A 10315-nucleotide genomic window follows, 5' to 3' on the forward strand; every position below is an offset into this window, starting at 1 on the left:
GACTTTTGTCTCCTAATGTCCAAGGATAAATACCTACCTCACCAGACTAGTAAGAAGGACAAATGAGCTCCTCAATACAATCAACCTTAGGAACCCAAAAGGGCAGCATTTGCTCCATAACAAAGCACAGAAGGCAGTAAGGGGCAGGGAAGAGGGATGAATGGGAACTGGCAGTGTGGGGAGGAAGTGGGGAGATGCTGCTACACCGAGGAAATCGCGACCAATGGCATGAAAAGGTGTGTATAAACCACTGAATGGAAATCTAATATGCTCTATAAACTTTCACCCAATCTATAATTAAAAAAAAGAGAAAACCTTAATAGAGTTAAGTAGGCAAAGCTTGGCTTCAGAGCTGAATTAGGTAGGAATTCCTACATTAGGTAGAAATGTTAAAGGCAGAGAGAACAGCCAGCCCAAAGCCACTAAAGAGAGAATCAGGTTGGAGCTCTAAATGAACAAAAAGAAAGCCAATGTGTCTGAAGTTTAGTGGACAGGAGGGTTCATCTGACAAGGCAGGAAAGAGGCAGGCCTTGTAGACCACAAACCAAAAAGCAAACTCACTGCCATCGAGTTGAACCCGACTCATAGAGACCCCTCCTTGGGTTTCTGAGGCGGTATCATTACGGAAGTAGATAGCCTAACCTTCCTTCTGAGAAGTGGCTGGTGGGTTTGAACCGCAAGCCTTCTTAGCAGTCAAGTGCCTTAGCCACTAGGCTACCAGAGCTCCCATTTTCCATTAAGTAGGAGCATAATAATAATAATACCTATTTCGTAGAACAATTGTGAGGATTAAATCAGTTCATAAGTGCAAGGACTTTGCAATAGTAACAGGCAGGTAATAAGCATTATTTGTATTATTATTATTAATATTATTACTGCTATTATTATCATACCTAAGGTGTACTGTTCTTGAAAGTGGGGTAATTGCAACAACCAAATGAATTTGGAAATAAACAAATTTTATAGCTAGTGAAACTGGAGTCCAGCACAGGGAGGGCATATGTCCAATCTCATGACGTGATGTGGAAATCCAAGATCCCCGGATCCCAGACCTCTGTTCTTTCTCTTCTTCTTTATCAGCTTTTTGGGTTGGAAAACTTTGCAATGAGATTCTGCTAATGAGATTTAGAATTTGTAGCTAGAATTGATTTTAAAGAGATTGGTAAAGCTTTAACATAAATTTAATGATTTTGAATACTTGTACCTAGTTTCTGGGCACTCTGGTAGCATAGTGGCTAAGGCACTTGACTGCTAACCAGAAGGCTGGCGGTTCAAACCCACCAGCCACTCCTCAGAAGGAAGATGGGGCAATCTACTTCCTTAGTGATACCGCCTCGGAAACCCAAGGAGGGGTCACTATGAGTCGGGTCCGACTTGACGGCACATAACAACAACAACAACAACCTAGTTTCTATGTATTTTACAGAATCATCTGTGATTTTGCAAGGAGCACGTCATTCTATGTGATAGAAAAGATGAAAAGTAATGTTTCAGGGCAAAGAACACATAGCTAGAGCTGCTATCTAAACTTTTTCCACTGTACCTTCAGCATAGGTAGGAGCAAAGGAGAGGGGACAAGGCTATCATTTAAGCTTTTTGATGTTTCCTGTCATCATGCCCTATCCTGCTGTAAAAGACTTAGAAATGCCTGCCCTCAATATAAGATGTTTTGAAAATGAATCATTTGACAGTCTCCTTGGGTTAATTACCACCAAGGAAATAAATTGTAGGAGCAACTAAGAGTCAGGTATTCCACGGTGTGAATTTCCCATTACCAGGTCAAGTTAGCAGCTTCATTGTTTTGAAGAATTTTAATTACTTACGGGTTCTGACCTCCTGAGTCAACTTTCTATGGCCACATCGAGAGGATCATCCTTTCTGTACTTCTTCAAAGACAAATGTGTTTGTTCTTCTGGCAGTCCCCAACACCACAATCCAAAGATATCAATTCTCCTTCACTCTTCCTTATTCATTATCCAACTTTTGCATGTGTAGGAGGTGGTTGGAAATGACTTGGCATGGCTCAGAAGCGTCTTAGTCCTTAAAGTGACATCTTTGCTTTTTAACACTTGAAAGGAGTCTTGCAGCAAATTTGCCCAATGCAATCTGTCATTTCATTTCTTGACTGCTGCTTCCATGGGCATTAAGGGTAATCCAAGTAAAATGAAATCCTTGACAACTACAATATTTTCTCCATCTATCATTATGTTTCCTGTTACCAGTTGTAAAGATTTTTTTTTTTTTTTTATGTTGAGGTGTAATCCATACTGAAGCCTGTAGTCTTTGATTTTCATCAATGAGTGAAGTCCTCTTCACTTTCATCAAGCAAGGGTGTGTCAACTCCATATCACAAGTTGTTAATGAGTTTTCCTCCAATGCAGTTTCTGTTTTTCTTCATACAGTCCAGCTTCTCAGATTATTTGCTTAGTATACAGATTGAGTAAGTATTGTAAAATGATACAACCCTGATGCACACCTTTCCTGATTTTAAACCATATAGCATTCCCTTGTTCTGTTTGAATGACTGCCTTGCCTCTTGGTCTATGTACTGGTTCTACATGACCACAATGAAGTGCTCTGGAATTCTCATTGTTTACAATACTACCCATAATTTGTTATACAACCAAATGCCTTTGCATAGTCAATAAAACACAGTAAACATCTTTCTGGTATTCTTTGCTCTCAGGCAAAGTCCATCTCACATTAGCAGTGAGATCCCTCACTCCACATCCTCTTCTGAATCCACATTTAATTTCTGGAGGCTCTCTGTCTATGTACTGCTACAACTGTTTCTGAATTAAATCCAGCAAAATTTTACTTGTGTTATGTTAAGGATATTGTTTGACAATTTCCTCATTCTATTGTATCACCTTTCTTTGGAAAGGGCACAAACATGGATCTCTTCCAGTCAGTTGGCCAGGTAGCTCTCTTCCAGATTTCTTGGCATAGATGAGTGAGGACTTTCAGCATTGCATCCATTTGTTGAAACATCTCACTCCTGGAGCCTTGTTTTTCACCAATGCCTTCAGTGATGCTGTGCTTCTTCTTTCTATCTCATCATTCTTGACCATATGCTATCTCCTGAAATCATTGAAAGTTGATCAATTATTTTTGGTCCAGTGGCTGTGTGTTTCTTCTACTTCTTTAGATGCTTTCTGCATTGTCCATAAAATCCTTCAGTATCGCAACTCAAATATTGAATTTTTTCTTTGATTCTTTCAGTTTGAGAAGGGCTAAACAGGCTCTTTCCTTATGATTTTCAAAGCACAAATATTTTCACATTTCATTGTAATACTTTGTATTCCCAAGCTGCTCTTTGAAATATGTTCAGCTCCTTTACTTATCACTTCCTTCACTTTAGCTACTCTATGTTCAAGTGCAAGTTTCAGAGTCTCTTCTGACATTTTGGTCTTTTCTTTCTCTCTTCTCTTTTAAATGACCTTCTGCTTTCTCCGTGAATGGCACCCTTCATGTCATCCTACAACTCATCTGGTCTTTGGTCATTCATGTTCAATGCATCAAAACTATTCTTGAAATGGTCTCTAAATTCAGGCATGATGTACTCAAGGTCATACTTAGGGTCTGGTGGCCTTGTTTTTAATTTTCTTCAGCTTGAATGTGCATATAAGTGATTGATGATCTGCAATCAGCCCCGGAACTCCATCATTTCTTTCCACTCATGTAATCAATTTGATTCCTGTGTATTCTACCCCTTAAGGTCCATGTGTATAGTCACCATTTATGTCATTGAAAAAAGGTATTTGCAATGAATAAATTGTTGTTCTTGAAAAATTCTATCATGTGATCTGTAGCATCATTTCTCTGAGCAAGTCCATATTTTGCAACTACCAATTTTCTTCTTTATATCTAGCTTTTGCATTCCTATCACCACAATTGTCAATGCATCTTGATTTCATGTTTGATCAATTTAAGACTGCAGATTTTGGTTAAAAAAATAAACTTCAAATTTTCAGCTTTAGTTTTAGTGATTGCTGTATAAATTTGAATAATTGCTACATTAACTGGTCTTCCCTTCAAGCATATGGATATTATCCCATCACTGATAGTGTTATACTTCAGGATAGATCTTGAAGTGTTTCATTTTCATAATGAAAGTGATGCCATTCCTCTTCAAGTTGTTGTTCCTGGCATAGTAGACCATTTATATATTTGTCTAATTCAAAACCAGTCCATTTCATCTCAGTAATTCCTAGGATATCAATCTTTGTATGTTCTATTTCATTTTTGACCACTTCCAATTTTCCTAGCTTCATTCTTTGTGTAGTGCCTTAGGCATTTGACTGCTAACCAGAAGTCTGGCAGTTCAAACCCACCAGTCACTCCACGGAAGGAAGGTTGGGCAATCTACTTCCATAGTAATACCACCTCGGAAACCCAAGGAGGGGTTGCTGTAAGTTGGAATTACTCGACAACAGTGTGTTTGGTTTGGTTTAGTTTATAAGCCACATTTAGATTATTAGTAGATGTTTTCAGCTGTTTCTTTTTATTTTGAATCATGCCACATCAGTAAATGAAGTCCTGAAAGCTTTGCTCCATCTACATCATTAAGATCAACAACCTACTATGAGAAAGCAACAGTCACCCAGTTTTATTTTGAATGCCTTCCAACCTGAGGGCCCCATCTTCCAGTATCATATCAGACAATGCTCCATTGCTGTTCACGAAAATTTTTTCAGAGGTGGACTGCCAGGTCTTCCTTCCTACTCTGTCATAGTCTGAAAGCTCTAATGAAACCTGTCCACCATGGTTAACTACACTGGTATTTGAAATAATGATAGCATAGCCTCCAGCATCACTGCAACACACAAGCTACCACAGTATGACAAATTGACAGGTGTGTGGTGGTCTTAGGCTGTGCCTGTTGTTAAAAAGTTCCTTCAAATATTGTCCTGAAAACTATAAATTTGAAAGCACCCAGCACAGTGGCTGCATTTGATCTCTATAAGTGTTACTGGTTCCAAATCAGAATTCCTGTAAATTTGATTCTTGTGTTTTATATCTTTTGTCCTCACACTTAATGATTTCATAAAAAGGTGTACCATTATTATAGATCTCGAAAATGTAACACATTAAAAAGAATAAAAATCAAAATTTGACTCACCTGTTAAAATAACAACAGCAATTCATGTGCAGTTCCCACTAGTTATGTCACTGATCTTGCAGCACAACTAACTGGTGCTTATGAATTTAAGAATGCGTGTTTAATTGTGCTGTCACCGCATTTGATTATAGTTGTAATCGAAACTCAGTCTCTATCCATTGCTTATCTATAAAGCATCGTTATTTGCTTCTAAGGTTAAACAATTAGAAAAGCCACTGTGCTGAAGTGCTTCCTAAATTGTCAGCAAGAACAAAAACAACACTAGATTATGTTCCACTCATTTTGAGATCTAGGTTAGCTGGATTATATAAAATACTGGTAAATTCTAAGTGATATGTTGGGCATTCTCCATTAACAGATGGTTCTAATATTCAGAGGCCTTCTGCACCTCGAAATAGAATAGCCCTCAGCATTTTTTCAACTCTTTTCTTTCTTCTAACCAGAAACCAACTACTGAGCATCTTTGGAGGTGAACCCTTTCCAGGTAAACTGTAGGCTGAAAACCATTTGTATTTTCACTTCCAGATTACTTGGCATCAGAACCAGTTGCTTTGTACTGATCAATGGGCTGTATCTGGAAGAGTCCTGGATACGTCCAGCTGATCGTCACCAATCCTCTGTAGGTTTGCTCTGACAGCTTCCATGTGGGCTCCAGAGCACGGCTGCCTTGCCAAAGGATTGTCAATATGAGTCCTGGGTGGAGCCCAAGTCCTCCAGATGTGACTGCTTTCATACTTTCAGTGTGAATTCAGAGACCTACCCTCCTTGCTGACGGATACAACAAGTGTCTCTGGCCTCATCTCATAATCAGAAAAATGTGGTCATTTGAATGGGAAGGGTTACAAATAGTCTTTTCTGCCACCTCCCCTTGTGGTTAATGAGTATGATAAGCTCAGGCTTCTCTCTGGTCAACTCAGACAATTGGCACTACGTCTGAGCTATGTCATAGATTTTTGTCATAGATTTTTGTCTCTACCTTCTTCATACCTTTCTATGAGAATCAATGTGGTCTCAGACTGGAAAAATATAACTCATATGAGGAAGTAACATATCAAATGAGTCAACGTGTGTCTGACCAGAGCTTCCTTTTTCTGTGGCTTCCCTCTTTATGACATGCTCAGATTAGTGATGTTAGAGAGTAGTTCAAGCTAAGTTTTTGTGGTCGCCTTTCCATCTCACAAAGATGTGTCATGCAGTGTAAATGAGTATTAGACGTTTTCCTTCTCTCCCTGCATTATTTAAGTGTACTCTTATAAGGCATATTTTTTACCAAGATAGGAAAAAAGAAAAAATATATAAAGAAATCTTAGACCACTTGCTGCAAGGTATGGTACCAAAATCTGCAGATGATTTTATAAAAGTTGGGGGAGCTAACCAGGAGCTAGTTCAAATTCTGCCTACTGCTTCCTTTGCCTACAACTAGTTTTATTTCCTCTGAGATCTGATGTGTAAAAATGCCAAATAAATAACAAAAATGTTGCCATTGAGTCAACTCCTACTCATGGTGACTCCATGTGTGTCACTGAGCTCCACAGTAATTTCAATGGCTGATTTTTTTTTGGAAGTAGATTGTCAGGGGGAGCTCTGTTGGCACAGTGGTTAAAACATTTTGCTGCTAACCAAAAGCTTGAAAGTTTGAATCCACGAGCTTCTCCAGGGGAAAAAAAAAGGTATGTCACTCTGCTCCTCTAAAGATTTACAGTCTTGGAAACCCTATGGGGTAGGAGTGTACTCTGGCCTACAAAGTCACTAGAAGTGAAGTCTCCGAGGGGAAGCCAGTTCTAGAAGTCAGAATCTACTTGATGTCAGTGGGTTTGATTTTTGGGGTAAATTTCCAGACTGTCTTCAGAGGTGCTTCTGGGTGCATTTAAGCTTCTAAATTTCCTGTTATCAGCCAAGCATGTTAACTCTGTGCTCCACCCAGGGCCTCCATCAGCTTTTTTTTTTTTTTTTTAAATTGTTATTTGGGTTAAAAGTTACAGAGCAAATTTATTTTCTATACAGCAATTCATATACATTCTGTTTTATGACATGACTGCAATATCCACAATGTAACAGCTCTCTTCTCACCATCAAATAAAATATTGTTGTTGTTAGGTGCTACTGAATCAGCTCCAACTCATAGCAGCCCTATGTAACAAAAACACATGCTGTTCAATTCTGTGCTATCCTCACAATCATTACTATGATTGAGTCCACTGTGGCAGACTCTGAAGCCATCTCATTGAGGGTCTTCCTCTTTATCTCTGACCATGTACGTTACTAAGCATGATGGCCCTTTTCAGAGTGATCCCTCCCCATAACATGTCCAAAGTAAGCGAGAAAGAGTCTTGCCATCCTCTCTTCTACAGAGCATTCAGGCTGTACTTCTTCTAAGACAGATTGTTTATTCTCCCAGTAGTTCACGATATAGTCAATATTCTTCATCTAATACATAATTCAAATGCATCAATTTTTCTTTGGCCTTCCTTATTCATTACCCAGCTTTTGCATGTATATGAGGTGATTGAAAATACCGTGGTTTGTGTCAGGCCCATGTTAGTACTCAAAGTGAAATCTTTCCTTTTTAACACTTGGAAGAGGTCTTTTGCAGCATATTTGTGCAATTTGGTATATCATTTGAGATCCTGACCGCAACTTCATTGGTGTTGATTGTGGATCCAAGTAAAATGAAATCCTTGAAAACTTCAATATTTTTTTCTGTTTATCTTGATGTTGCTTATTGGTCCAGTTGTGAAGATTTTTGTTTTCTTTATGTTGAGGTGTTATCCACACTGATCTTCATCAGTAAGTGTTTCAAGTCCTCTTCACTGTCAGAAACAAAGTTGTGTCATCTGCATATCAAAAGTTGTTAATGAGTCTTCCTCCAATCCTGGGACCATGTTCTTCTTCACATAGTCTGTTGTTGTTGTTGTTTAGGTGCTGTCAAGTTAGCTCCAACTCTTAGTGACCCTAACAACAGAATGAAACACTGCCTGGTCCTGTGCCAGCCCCACAATCCTTGCTATACTTGAACCCATCATTACAGCCACTGTGTCAATCCATCTCATTCAGGGTCTTCTCCTTTTTCCTTGACTCTCCACTTTGCCAAGCATGATATCCTTCTCCAGGGAATAGTCCCTTCTGACAACATGACCAAAGTAGGTCAGACAAAGTCTGGCCTTCTTGCTTCCAAGGAGCATCCAGCTGCACTTCTTCCAGGATAGATTTGTTAGTTCTTTTGGTGGTCCATGGTACTTTCAGTATTCTTCACCAACACCACAACTCAAAAATATCAACTCTTTTTTGATCTTCCTTATTCATTGTCCAGCTCTCACATGCACATGAGGTGATTGAAAATACCATGGCTTGGGTTAGGTGTTCCTTAGTCTTCAAAGAGATATCTTTCCTCTTCAGCACTTTGAAGAGGTTTTCTTTACAGCAGATTTACTGAGTGAAATACATTGTCTGATGTCTTGACTGCTGCTTCCATTGGTGTTGATTGTGGAACCAAGTAATATGAAATCTTTGACAACTTCAATCCTCCCTCCATTTATCATGATGCAGCTTATTGGTCCAATTGTGAGGATTTTCATTTTCATTATGTTGAGATATAATCCTTACTGCAAACTGTAGTCTTTAATCTTCATCAGTAAGCACATAGTCTGTTGTTGTTGTTGTTATGTGCCGTCGAGTCCAACCCGACTCATAGCGACCCCTCCTTGGGTTTCCGAGGCAGTATCACTACGGAAGTAGGATTGCCCAAACTTCCTTCCGAGGAGTGGCTGGTAGTCTAACATCTCTAATAATTTGCATAAGTATGGTAAAAGGACACAACTCTGACACTCATTTTCTTATTTTAAAACTTGCAGGGATTTTTGTTCTTTTCAAATGACTGCCTCTTGGTCCATGTACATGTTCCATATTGAGCATAATTAAGTGTTTGGTCATCCCCATTCTTCCCAATATTACCCATAATTTGTTATTATACACATAGTCAAATGCTTTTGCATAGACAGTAAAAGAAAAGAAACATCTTTCTGGTAATCTCTGCTTTCAGCCAAGATCCATCTGACATCAGCGATGATATTTCTAGTTCTACGTCCTCTTTTGAATCTGCCTTCAGTTTCTGGCAGTTTCCTGTCTATGTACTGCTAAAACTATTTTTGATTTATCTTCAGCAAAATTTTACTCATATGTAATATTAGTTACATTGTTCAATAATCCACATTCTGTTGGATCATCTGTCTTTGGAATGAGCACATTTACAGATCTCTTCCAGTCAGTTGGTCAAGTAGCTGTTTTCCCAATTTTTTGGCAGAGTTGCCTTGCATTCATTTGTTGAAACATCTCAATTGGTATTCCATCAAATCCTGGAGGCTTGCTTTTTGCCCATGGCTTCAATGCAGCTTAAACTTCTTCCTTTGGTGCTACCAATTCTTGATCATATGTTACCTTCTGAAATGGTTGAATGTTGACCAATTCTTTTTGGTACAGTCACTCTTTATATTCTTTGCATCCTCTTTTGAATCTTCCTGTGTCATTTTCCCACAGAATTCTTCAATATTGCAACACTAGGCTTGAATCTTTTCTTCTGTTCTTTTAGCTTGAGAGATGCTGATCATGTTTTGGTTTTCTAACTCCAAGTCTTTGTGCATTCCATTATAATATATTACTCAAGGAGCTCTGGTGGTAGGGTGGTTAAAGCATCCCATTCAGCTACTAACCACAAGCTTAGCAGTTTGATTCTACCAGCTGCTCCATGAGAGAAAAATGAGACAGTCTACTTCCACAAATATTTACTGCCTTGGAAACCCTATGGGACAGCTCTACTCTCTCCTAAAGGGTCACTATGAGTCAGATTGACTCAGTGGCAGAGGGTTTAGTTTTTGCATTGTCTTTTCCAGCCACAATTTGAAATCTTCTGTCCGTCTCTTTTACTTCATCATTTCTTCCATTTGCTTTAGCTACTCTACATTCAAATATAGATACTTCTTAGAAGCATGTATCAGAATTTTGGATGACACAGAAATATCTGTGTGCGAGTAGAGCAAAGATGCTTTTTGTCACATTTTCTATAATTTGGAATGTTTGGAAGTCAAAATGTTCATCATTGAAGATGTAACTAAGTAAACTATGAAACATCTATATAAAGCTATAAAGTACAACTTTTTACTATTAAATGATACTTGTAAATAATCTTTAATGATTTGA

This window comes from Orycteropus afer, unplaced genomic scaffold, assembly GCF_000298275.1.
Source record: "Orycteropus afer afer isolate SDZICR_OR568_19922 unplaced genomic scaffold, OryAfe1.0 scaffold00106, whole genome shotgun sequence".
NCBI lineage: Eukaryota > Metazoa > Chordata > Mammalia > Tubulidentata > Orycteropodidae > Orycteropus > Orycteropus afer.